The sequence below is a fragment of the Pogoniulus pusillus genome, unplaced genomic scaffold (genome assembly GCF_015220805.1).
Source record: "Pogoniulus pusillus isolate bPogPus1 unplaced genomic scaffold, bPogPus1.pri scaffold_190_arrow_ctg1, whole genome shotgun sequence".
Taxonomy (NCBI): domain Eukaryota; kingdom Metazoa; phylum Chordata; class Aves; order Piciformes; family Lybiidae; genus Pogoniulus; species Pogoniulus pusillus.
In genome coordinates, this window is record NW_026974619.1 from 36,521 (window position 1) to 47,770 (window position 11,250).

Here is an 11,250-nt window from a genome sequence, read left to right on the forward strand (position 1 = left end):
TGTGTCCCTGTGTGTCGCCAGGAGCGGCCCGAGGTCCCGGTGAGCAGGTCCTAGGAGGCTGTTTTGGGCAGCTGAGTGGAGCGCACGTTCCTGGGCCCTTAGAGGGTGGAGGTGGCTCCCTGGGCTCCTGAAGAGGTGTTGCTGTGCTGCAGGCAGGTGGGCCGTCCCGTAAGTTGGGCGCAGTCCGGAGCCCGTGGCTCCGTAGGCGTTTTTGGGAGTGCCGAGGCGAGAGCGGCCGCCCTGTAAGTGGGGCCGTGCGTCGCGGTGCCCGGCGGGAGGTTGGAGGGAACCCCCCTGTAATCAGGGTGGGTATGTCTGGCCCCAGGCTTTCAGAGGCATGGCGTCAGGTTTGTTTATCTCGGCGTGTACTCCTCGGCCCCAGGCTTAGTGTTGGTGGAGTCTCCCGCCATGACCCAGGTCTTTGGCTGCGAAAGCCCGCTGCCTGGCTCCTGAGTCTGCTTCCTGTAGCTGCGGGGCTAGGCCACGCTCTCGACTCCCCGGCATCGACCCACCCGTAAGCGGTCCCCGGTCCGAGTGCCTTTGCGCTCAGCTAGCAGCCCGTGTGGGGTGCCCGCGTCCTTAGCGGGGTGCGGGTGTAGATGGCCCTAAACTGGAGAGAAGGAGCCTCCGTAGGCCCCTGGGACCAGGGTTGCCCTGCCGGTCGGCGCCCGCTCAGTGCCCTGTTCCGAGTAACTCCGAAATCTTGTCCTGTAATCACAGACCTCAAAGATTTTCCTAGACCCGCCTGTGCTTCCATTAACTCAAAAATCTCATCTCTGTGTTCTCTGTAATATTGTGTGCGCTCCTTGTATGGATGTAGTGGTCTCTGTGGCTGTCCCATGAAGTCCAAATGCCCTTCCTAGTGGTTTTGCGGCTTCTAGTGTTCTCGGTAATGCCCCATCTCCTTCTCTGTGCTGCCATTGTTTGTAGTGTGGCCCTTGTATCTTTGTAGTATTACCGCGTCTCTTTCTGCTGCTGCCAGTAAAACGAAGTGCTGCCCAGTCCCTCTCACTGCTCCCCATAATACTCAGTGCCCCCCAGTCCCTGCAGAATTCTCTGTGATACTCTATGCCATACAGCGCTCCCAATGCAGCCCTAGTGCCCTGTAGTTCCTCCCTCCCCTCCCAGTAATTGCAAAACCTGTTCTTGGTACTCCTGGACCTCCCTGTGCCTGCCCCTGTGCCATCTTCTGTGAAAACTTAGAGAAGGTTGTTCTCCAGATATGGTAGTGGATTAGTTGTAGTGGTGGGATTGTGAACTTGTGGCAAGACTTGGTGATCTCAAGGGTCTCTTCCAGCCTCAAGAGATCTGTGGTTCCATGATTCTGAAATGACAATCAGGAGAGGGCAGTTAGTGTCAGCTACTGCATATCACTTAATATTTACTTGTTTCCTTCATGGTTCTTTATTATGTCATGCTCAAGGAATCTGCACAAGGCTGCCCCGGGAGGTGGTGGAGTCTCTGTGCCTGGAGGTGTCCAAGCAGCGAGATGGAGGTGCACCCTCAGAGGTTTGCAGATGGCCCCAAACGGAGTGGTGCTGTGGAGAAAGCAGAGGGACAGGATGGCATCCAGAAAACACCTGGGCAGGCAGGAGAGCTGGGCCCAGGTGAAGCTTGTGAGGTTCAACAAGAGCAAGGGCAGGGTGCTGCACGTGGGCAGGAGCAAGCCTGCCTGTCACTGCAGGCTGGGGGCGGAGGCAATAAAGAGTAGCCCTGGGGGTGCTTGGGAGAAGCTGAGTGCGAGCACATGGTGTGAGCTCGCAGGCCAGGAGGAGCCTGTCGGCGTCTGCAGGGGTGTGCAAGCAGCTGTAGAAGTCTGCCCAGGTCTGTAGATGTCTGCAGGGGTCTTCTACAAGGTCTGGAGGCTTTTCTGAGTTTGCAGAGGTGTGTGGGGGTCTGGAGACATCTGTAAGTACCCTTAGGGGTCTGGAGGGCTCTCTTGAAGTCTGTGGAGTTCTCTGGGTGTCTGTGGAGGTGGTTAGGGGTCTTTACAGGTGTCTGTGGTGCTGTAGGTGTCTCAAAAGGCTGTAAAGGTCTTGAAGTGCCTTGCAAAGGTCTCGAGGTGTCTGTAGAGGTCTGTAGGGGTCTGCAGGGTTCTCTGGAAGTCTGTAGAGGAGTTTGTGTTCCAGAGCATGCTTGTTGTTTAGGTTGCTGTGAAAAGTGCTGTAGCTTAGGCTTCCCAGGAGGGAAAGAGGGGCTCTGGGCAGTAACAGGGGAGTCTCCTCGGAGTGCCTGAGCGGAGTGGGAGCTCAGCTTGCCCCTCCTTGTCCTGTAGGGACACAGTGAAGGCCCTGTAGTTGAGGGCCTGGGTGTGTGCCTCCGTGGCAGCCTGTCCTGTTGTCAAGGTGGCATCTGAAGAGCCCTGTAGTCGGGGCCTGTGTGATGAGCTGTGGAGCCTTGTGTCCCTGTGTGTCGCCAGGAGCGGCCCGAGGTCCCGGTGAGCAGGTCCTAGGAGGCTGTTTTGGGCAGCTGAGTGGAGCGCACGTTCCTGGGCCCTTAGAGGGTGGAGGTGGCTCCCTGGGCTCCTGAAGAGGTGTTGCTGTGCTGCAGGCAGGTGGGCCGTCCCGTAAGTTGGGCGCAGTCCGGAGCCCGTGGCTCCGTAGGCGTTTTTGGGAGTGCCGAGGCGAGAGCGGCCGCCCTGTAAGTGGGGCCGTGCGTCGCGGTGCCCGGCGGGAGGTTGGAGGGAACCCCCTGTAATCAGGGTGGGTATGTCTGGCCCCTGTCTTTCAGAGGCATGGCATCAGGTTTGTTCATCTCAGCGTGTACGCCTTGGCCCCAGGCTTAGAGTTGGGGGTTCTCCTGCCATGACCCAGGTCTTTGGCTGCGAAAGCCTGCTGCTTGGCTCCTGAGTCTGCTTCCTGTAGCTGCGGGACCAGTTTGAGGTCTCCATGACCCCTTCTCAGACGCAGGTCTTGTGTAGCCCCAAACTGTTCCACGAACCCAGAATATTTGACAGAAGCTTTTCATGAAAATGGTTTGTAAAGATGGGAAGAGACCTCTCATTGAGGTAGTTGACTTCCAGTCCTTGGACTTGGCATTGAAGTTGAGACGTGGTCTTGAACTCTCTTCTTCTTGGAGTTTGGGAATGGTCAGACCCATGATCTTGATGATTTTTTGTTTCAAATTGAGGTGATTCGAAATGGCTATGACATAAAGCTAAAGCTCTGCTGTACCCTGAGGATACATAGTACCCGTGCTGCCCTTAGCATTAGTTGTATCCTTTTTATTGAGTACATCCATTGGTGAAATGACCACAGGAGATGTGGAGTTCTCATCTCACTGAAGATCTTAGAAAAGTTGTGTTTTGCTGCCCACCATGCGTGTCTCTGCTATGAATGTGCAAGCGGGAGGAGTGGCTGATACTTCTTGAAGCTGTGCTACTCTTCAGGCCCATTTTAGCAGGTTGGGGAGCTGCAGACAGGACACCTGAGGAAGGTCAGCAAAGGTAAGTGTGGAGTCCTGCATGTGGGGAGAAAGAAGTATTAGATGTTGTATCTTTCATCCCGCTGTGTTCTAAAATCTCTTAAGAACAAGTGCTGGCTTGGTAGAGTGCATCTATTTCGTCTATTATATATAAAGGCTTCTAGACTATAACCTCAAATAGAGCTGCATGAGGTTTTCTATATACACAACTCATATTTTGAAAACAGTGAATTTTCCATTGTGTGTGTTTGTAGCAGACATAATGAGATGGGTGAAAGGAGAGAATTATCCTTAAGGACATTGTTTAAGTATTGAAATGACAGCATGGTGATGATGGTAATGGGAAAGGCTCTTGGAAAGCACATGTTAAGAGGGGTGAAGGTTGTGGGGTGGTTAGGAATGTTCTTAGGAGACATTTGTATAGAGGCCCAAGAGAGGATGGTGCAGATGAAGAGAATGTTATCTAGAGTTGTAAGGAGCCCAGAAGAAGACAGGAGAACCAATTCTAAGCTGGCTAGGGAGATATTGTGTTACAGGTGCCAGCATTCTAGAGGTTGGTGACAAGCCTGCAAACCACATAGGGCCACTTAAAAAGGCAAGTGGAATCGACTAATACATAGCAAGCTCTCTTGGTAAGATTACACTGTGGGCATGCCTTTGGTTGGCTGTGCTACTGAGGTACCCTTCTGGAGGAGATTTGCCACAGACATCTAGGAAGTGGACCACACTTGAGCAGGGAATTAAGCTTCTGAGGGAGTTTGCTGTAAAGGAAATACTTTCTGGAGATGACGGTATGCAGAATCCTGATGAAATTCCTGTTGGAAAATGTCTTTGAAAGAAACTTCTTGACATTAGATGGAGGAGCAAGTTTAATAGTTTGGTAAACAGGTTTGTGTGAGAGAACAACGATGGAAGACTTCCTACAGTTGGTGAATTCCCTGACCAAATGAGGCAGTTAGAGGACATTTTGTCCCACACTTCTTTAGTGTCTGCTTTAAAAACTCAGGCTGCAGAAACGAAAGGTAGAATAAAAAAGATGGAGGAGGCCCTTAAAATCTTCATATCTAAGTTGGTGAAGGAAAAAGCATTTCATCTGGAGATGAATCCAGTACCAGTTGAACAGTTTACCTCAGGAGTGGAAACACAGTTGGACAATGTGTCATTCGGTCATCCACAATGCATTGGAGAAAGGTAAAGTCCCAGAACATCTGCAATTCATCAATGACAACATTGTGTGGGACCAAACTGCTGAGGAAGCCTTTGAGAAAGGTAACACAATAATTGACATTTGGTTGAAGGCAGGTTTTACCATAAAGAGGACAAAGTAAAAGGACCTGCCAGACAAATACAGGCAGGATGGTCACTGTCCCATTCCACAGGATGTGCTAAAGGAATTCTCCACCATGGCAGTTCCTGTGACTAAAGAAGACCCTTCCAGTTTCTTGGGTGCAGTGGGATTTTTGGAAACCTGGATTCAGTCAGATTGTTAAACCTCTGCAAGATGTGACTTGTGAAAGGAGCAATTTTGAGTAGGGACCTGAGCAGCAAGCAGCCTTTGATCAGATCAAGTGAGTAGTCCGTGCAGTGGGCTTGGGAGCAGTTCAGACTGGTCCAGACGCGAAAAACATTCTGCATCCAAATGCAAGTGGCAGTGGCCCAACCTGGAGCCTTTTGGCAGAGAGCTCCAAATGAGACATGTGGTTGTGCACTTGGTTTCTGGAGTCATTGGTGCAGAGGTTCAGGAGTGAATGACATTCCAAAAGAGAAAGAAATACTAGCAGCTCCTGAAAGAGTAAAAGCACTTCTGAAGTAATTTGAACAGAGTCACAACTTTCAGCTTCTAGATTACCAGTTCTGAACTGGATGTTCAAAGGCAAAGGTTTCTCACCACATCATGCCACAGATGCACCCTGGTTTAAGTGGATAGCTTTGGTAAGCCTAGGAGCACAAATGGGTACTCTTGCATGACCTGGTCTGGTGGAAGTGTTCACTAATTGGCCAGAAGGTACAAACTGTCCCAAATCTCCAGTAGAGAGAGTAACCTGTGATGAGGAATTTTCTCCTTATGGTGATCTCTCTGATCAGGACAAGAACAATGCTTTGTTGACAGACGATTCCTGTCGTCTTGTCGGGAAGAAGCAAAGATGGAAGTCAGCAGTCTGGAGTCCCGGCAGGAGTGTTACAGAAGTGAGAGATGGAGAAGGTGAATCCAGTCAATTTGCTGAAGTAAAAGCTGTCCAGCTTGCTCTTGATGTGGCCGAATGTGAAAACTTGGCTATCCTTTACCTCTACGCTGACTCGTGGGTGGTAGCCAATACTCTATAGGGTTGTCTAAAAGACTGGAAAAAGAACTGGTGGCAGATGAATAAAAGTCTATTTGGTGTGCTGGTCTATGGGAGGAAATTGATGGTTGCCTTGAGAAAATGCCAGTGCAAGTGCAGCGCAGAAACACACACAGGCCTAAGAACAAAGCTACTCAGGAATGTAAACACAACCATGGGGCAGATCAAGCTGCTAGAGTTTCTCAAGTTGATACAAAGTATGATCTTGACCTCAATAGGAAACATGGAGGTGAGCTGTTCTGGGCTTGGTGGGCCCTTCATTCATTTGGACACCAAGGCCGAGATGCAACTTACTGGTGAGCATGTGACACGTCAATGGACTTCTCCATGGATCACAGGATATTAGGGGTTGGTAGGTAAATAGGGTGTGTGATACGGTAGAAGTAACCACTAGGTGTGTGGAATAGGCTGCATGCTGTTTTTTAATGAACGAATCACAAGATGCCAGAATGTACTAACTGCCACATGAACAGAACTCAAAGTGTCTAAGAGATACACAGTAAAGGTCTTGGGAATCTTGCGGCGTTTGCCACAGTCGAGGTTCTGTAAACAGAACGGGACCTGCACAATCAGGTTTGTTGCAAACAGTGGATGGTAATAAAATTCCTGTTGTGCGTGAAAAGAATCTGTTAGGAAAAGCTGTTTGGGAACTTTCTCCTTTGGGTGAAGAGAAACCTGTGCGAGGGGTGGTTTCCGCTGAAGGTCCTGGTCATCCATACCGGGTAATGCAGGAGAATGGTGAAATCCAGTGTATTCCAGGAAGAAATCTAACTTTAGATGAGAGACTTAAACCTCAGAGCGCATAATAGAAGCTGTAAGAACTTGTGTTTGAGGTACAATGCGGCATCAAAAAGACGAATCTTTGAGAGATCTACAGTACAAGGGCATGAAGCTATGTCACTTGGGAGTTCCTGTTTTCATGTCATCTGTGAAGAGACAAACCGTTTCCTGTCTTCTGGTCTTTTGAGTCGCCTACGTCTAAGATAGCTGGAATGAAGTATGAAGTGGTGTTGCAGAGGGGAAATGAATTGGTGGGAGATGATAGTCTACAAAAACATATAATTTATTAACTTTAATATTCTGAACTCTTGCCAACCCCAACCACTGAATTGTAATATTAATATTTGTTCTTACATGCTTATGGAAGACATTCTAGGAATATCAGCAAACAGAACTATTATTATCTAGCAAACATTCAAACTATAAACAGAGAGAGGAATTTCCCCACAGCCAAATGCCACTTGGGGTCAATCTGCTGCTTGCCCACTAGGTGGGCGGAAGCTCGTTCTGCTTTGTGGCAGAAGGCAGTAGAGAATTACAGAGACATTTAAAGCATTTACTCACAAATTCCTATTAATCGTCAATCACCCTCCGGGGCTACGTCACAGCCTATACAAGTGTCCAATCTTCAGGGAGCTCTGCCCATGGACTTCAAGGCTGAGTTCCTCCTGGTTTCAGGGGAAAGGATGCAGACATGCAGACAATCTCTGACTTTGTTCTCATGTCTTCTTCTGACAGGACCTGAGGTGCAGGAGGATGTCATACAGTCTCAGCACGACGTCCCGCTGGCCATGCAGGCCGATCACGTGCAGACAGTCAAGGGTCTGCTCCTGGTAACTTGCGGCAGTGGAGTTTACCAGGCAGCAGTAAGGCAGCGGTCGTGCAATAGGGTGGACGGGAGACTGGGCTCCGTAGAGAAAGGCAGGCAATACAAGCAAATAGCAACAAGCAGTGAAGCAAAAGCAAGCAAGCAGGCAGGCACTTTGTTTACCTGTGTACCTCCTATTTATCACATGTGGGCTGAGAATAATGGCCCCTTGGCTGTCAGAATGACCAATGAGCTTGGCAGTTAACCAAAGCATACCATAATAGGCAAGGGCCACAGGCCTGGCCTCCTCCAAATATGGGGATAGCATGGGCCTTGCACCTAGTAAGCTGCAAGCTAGGTGCATGGGCTTACCCAAGCGCGTTACACAACTTGGGCCCTGGGCAGGCCAGACTTTATGGCGCCAGGTCTATTGTGGCCTTTTTGCATTTGTTTGTATCCGTTTAATGTGTTTACCCCTGGTGCGGGCAGAAAAACACGTCCAGGCAAGACAGAACATGTATAAGCCTATTTTGGGCAACTGGAAACACAGACTTTACAAGGATGGATAAATATTTTTTTAGATTTGACAGATGACTGTATGTAAAACAGTGAATGATCTAGAGGAGTGATTTGTCATGGTTTGAGGCCAATTGTGATATTTTAATGAAGGAATGAGATGATTGGTTGTAAAAGGAAAATAATGATGAAGTCTGTCATTCATTGGTCTGCTTTCTGGGATAGAAAGAATGTCAACAATTTGTACCACTCTGGTCTGTGATGCTGGATCTAATAGCTTCCTCCTCATTCTGTTCTGGTGTCTGTTCTACTGATTGTGGCTATCAGGAAACAATGTTTCAGCCGCTCACAGTTACTTAAAACTTGCTGTAAGGGGCCACTAGGCTCTTTTGTGTGTGGCACACTGGGGTAACCTTACAGGGCCTCCTGTAATACTAGAGAATTCCTAAGACATCACTCTAAGTGCTCTGTGGGTATGGGCACACCAATATTGGTGGGCTCTTCTCCTGTTGCGTCTACAATTCTTTGTCTGCCCTTGCAGATCAACTCACCTATTGCTTCCATTTGAGTTTGAATGCTTGTTTTTGGTCGATTATAAGATTGCATTGTTTGTCAAGGGCACTGCTTGCCTGGGGATCCTTTCCCCCTTTTCCTTTTTACCATTGACAAACCACGGCAAAAGAGCGCGTGACACGGTTACGGACGAGCAGCAATAGCGATAGTTCAGCGAGTCGTCGGCTGACAGCACCGGCAGCAATCTTTTGAGCAAACTTCCGCAAGACAGACTCAAGGAGAAACCGTTATAGATTGACAGGCATCAGTACCACAGAAAAGTGGCAGAAGAGGAGCAATATCGGCATTAGCGATACCCACAGCGTTTCTAAGCCACTGAATGTTGCCCAGGAGCGTCTGCGCATCAGTAAGGATAGTTAACTTTACATCCAATTCAACCTTTGGTGGCTGAATAACTGAATCAGAATTTTTCTACTGTAGATAATTCCAAGGCGCCCTCTGCTCATCCTTCTCAGCTGCTACTGTTAAACCTTTCTCCCTCAGTTTTGCAGCGATGTGGTTTGTATCTTGATCAGTGAATTGTGTCCGTCTGCAGAACAGCATGTCATGCATATAGTGGTAAATGATGACCTCAGACCAGAGGATCAAATGGGTGCCAAAGCCCAAGCCACATATAGTTGGCATAAGGTGGGAGAGTTTTTTGTGCCTTGAGGCAGTACAACCCACTCATAACGCTGACTAGGTTCTGCTTTATTGACAGAAAGTGGGGTAAAAGCAAAGCTTTGTCAATCTTGGTTAGCCACTGCAGTCATGAAAAAGCAATCTTTCAAATCAATTATCACAATATGCCAATGGTGTGGTAACTTAGCAGGAGAGGAGAGACCAGGCTGTAGGGCTGCCATTGTCTGCATTTGGTCATTTATTTTTTGGCGGTCACGCAAAAGATGCCATCTTCTGGATTTCTTTGGGATTACAAAAATGGTAGTATTTCACGGGCTAATGGAAGGTCGAATGTGGCCACCAGCCAATTGTTCAGCTACCATATTTTTTTGCATATTGCAGCATTTCTTGCGTTATCGGCCACTGCTCAAGCCAAACAGGATTATCTGAGAGCCAAGTAAGTGGCAATATGGGTGGCTGCTCAGCAGTGGCTGTCACTAAAAAGAATGCTTGTCTGTGGTAAGGATAGCACCCGTCTGATCTAGTGCATCCTGTCTGATTAACGTCTGTAAACATCCTGGTAACGGCACGACGTACAAAAAGGTGACAGTATGAGGCTCTTTTCCCAATTGTATCACATAAGAATTCCTCTGCAGCTCTGTTTGTCTGTGAGGGATTTGGGGTTTTGTATTGCATCTCCTTTGTTTCTAATTGTAATACTTGTAAATATGTTGTGTATATGTGCTAGTAAATTTGGCTGTGCAATAAATACATCTACATCTCAGCAGTGGGAGCAAATTCCAAGTAAGGTAAGTTCCAAGAGAGGTAAGTACCTATCCCACCACAGAGGTTTAGGGGGTTGGGGTTAGGATTGGAGTGAGATTAGGGGCTTGGAGGTTAGGAGTTGGGAGTTAGTATTAAGGGTTAGGGGTTACAGTTAAGGGATTTGGCTTAGGGTTAGTCCATTAGAATTGTGGTTGGCATGAGGGTGAGGGGTCAGGGTTAGAGTTAGGTGAGGGTTGGGAGTTAGGGGTTGAGGTTAGGGGTGAGGGTTGGAGTTAGGCACTAGGGTTGAGGGGTTAGGGAGTGAGGGTAAAGTTAAGGGGCTGGGGATGGAGTTTTGAAGTTGGGAGTTATGGGCAGGGGGTTAGGTGTGAGGGTTAGTGTTAGTCAACCATTAGGTTTAGGGGGTTGGGGTTAGGCAGCTGTTAGGGTTAAGGAGTTAGGGTTATGAGGTTGTGGTTAGTCACCTGTTAGGGTTGGGTTCAGGGTTAAGGAGTTAGGCTTGGTGTTAGGGTTTTAGGTTAGGGAGTTAGGGTTGGGGTTAGGGTTAGTCACATCCGTTAGGGGTGGGGTTAGGGTCAGGGGATGACGGTGAGCGCATTAGGGTTGGGGTTAGGGTTGAGTTTAGGGATTGGGTTAGGGTGTACCTATTAGGTTTAGGGGTAGGGTTAGTCCGTTAGGGTTGTGGTTAGGGGTTTGGGTTATTGGTAGGGGGTTAGGGTTAGAGGGTAGGGGTTAGGGTTTAAGGGTTAGGGTTAGGTTAGCACATGCATTAGGGTTGAGGGTAGGGGTTAGGGTGAGCCGATGGGTTAGCATTGGGGGTTAGGGGTTAAGGGTTGGAGTGGGGTTGGTTTTAAGGGTTAGGGTGGGGGTTGGGGTGAGTGTTAAGGGTTTAGACATTAGGGTAGGGTTAAGAGTTTTGGGTTAGGGGTGAGGGTTTGGGGTTTGGGTCGGGGTTAGGGTCAGGGGTGAGGGTGGGTGTCGGGGTATGGTGGCTGGCGAGAGGCGAGATTGGGGTACTGACGACTCGAGACAGCAGCTTCTAGGCATCTGTGCATCAGTACATCAGTACAACTTTATTAGGGTAGTGCAGTGTCTTATATAGTGCTCAGAGGAGGGGTTTCCAGCCAGCCTGGGGCTGGCAGAAGTGGACAGTACAGATTGGCCCCAAGTTATGTGTAAGGCAGAGATAGGTTACCTGTGGTAAACAACCTGTGAGTACCGCCCAGGGGAGCTGGCCAGGGTCAGCCCCCCTTGGGGCTGCGTCTGCCCCGGGGGCCGGCAGATTCCACCCCCTGACAGCTGTGCGTGGGTTGCTCATGGTTGCCAGCTTAGGCCCCTGGGAATCAGTAAGACCCAAGGACACTTCTCATCACAGGGCCTGATGTTTACATTCCATACCTCGTTGCAGGAGAAAGCTTCCCA

General features: G+C 49.0%; 1 long non-coding RNA gene across 1 annotated transcript; it reads left to right on the plus strand.

Annotated features, from left to right (window-relative positions):
* Positions 1-2,673: 2,673 nt before the first annotated feature.
* Positions 2,674-7,971, plus strand: LOC135173995 (uncharacterized). The gene is made up of 2 exons (XR_010301631.1): positions 2,674-3,445; positions 7,284-7,971. It is a non-coding gene; the product is annotated as an uncharacterized LOC135173995 (long non-coding RNA).
* The last annotated feature ends 3,279 nt before the right edge of the window (positions 7,972-11,250 follow it).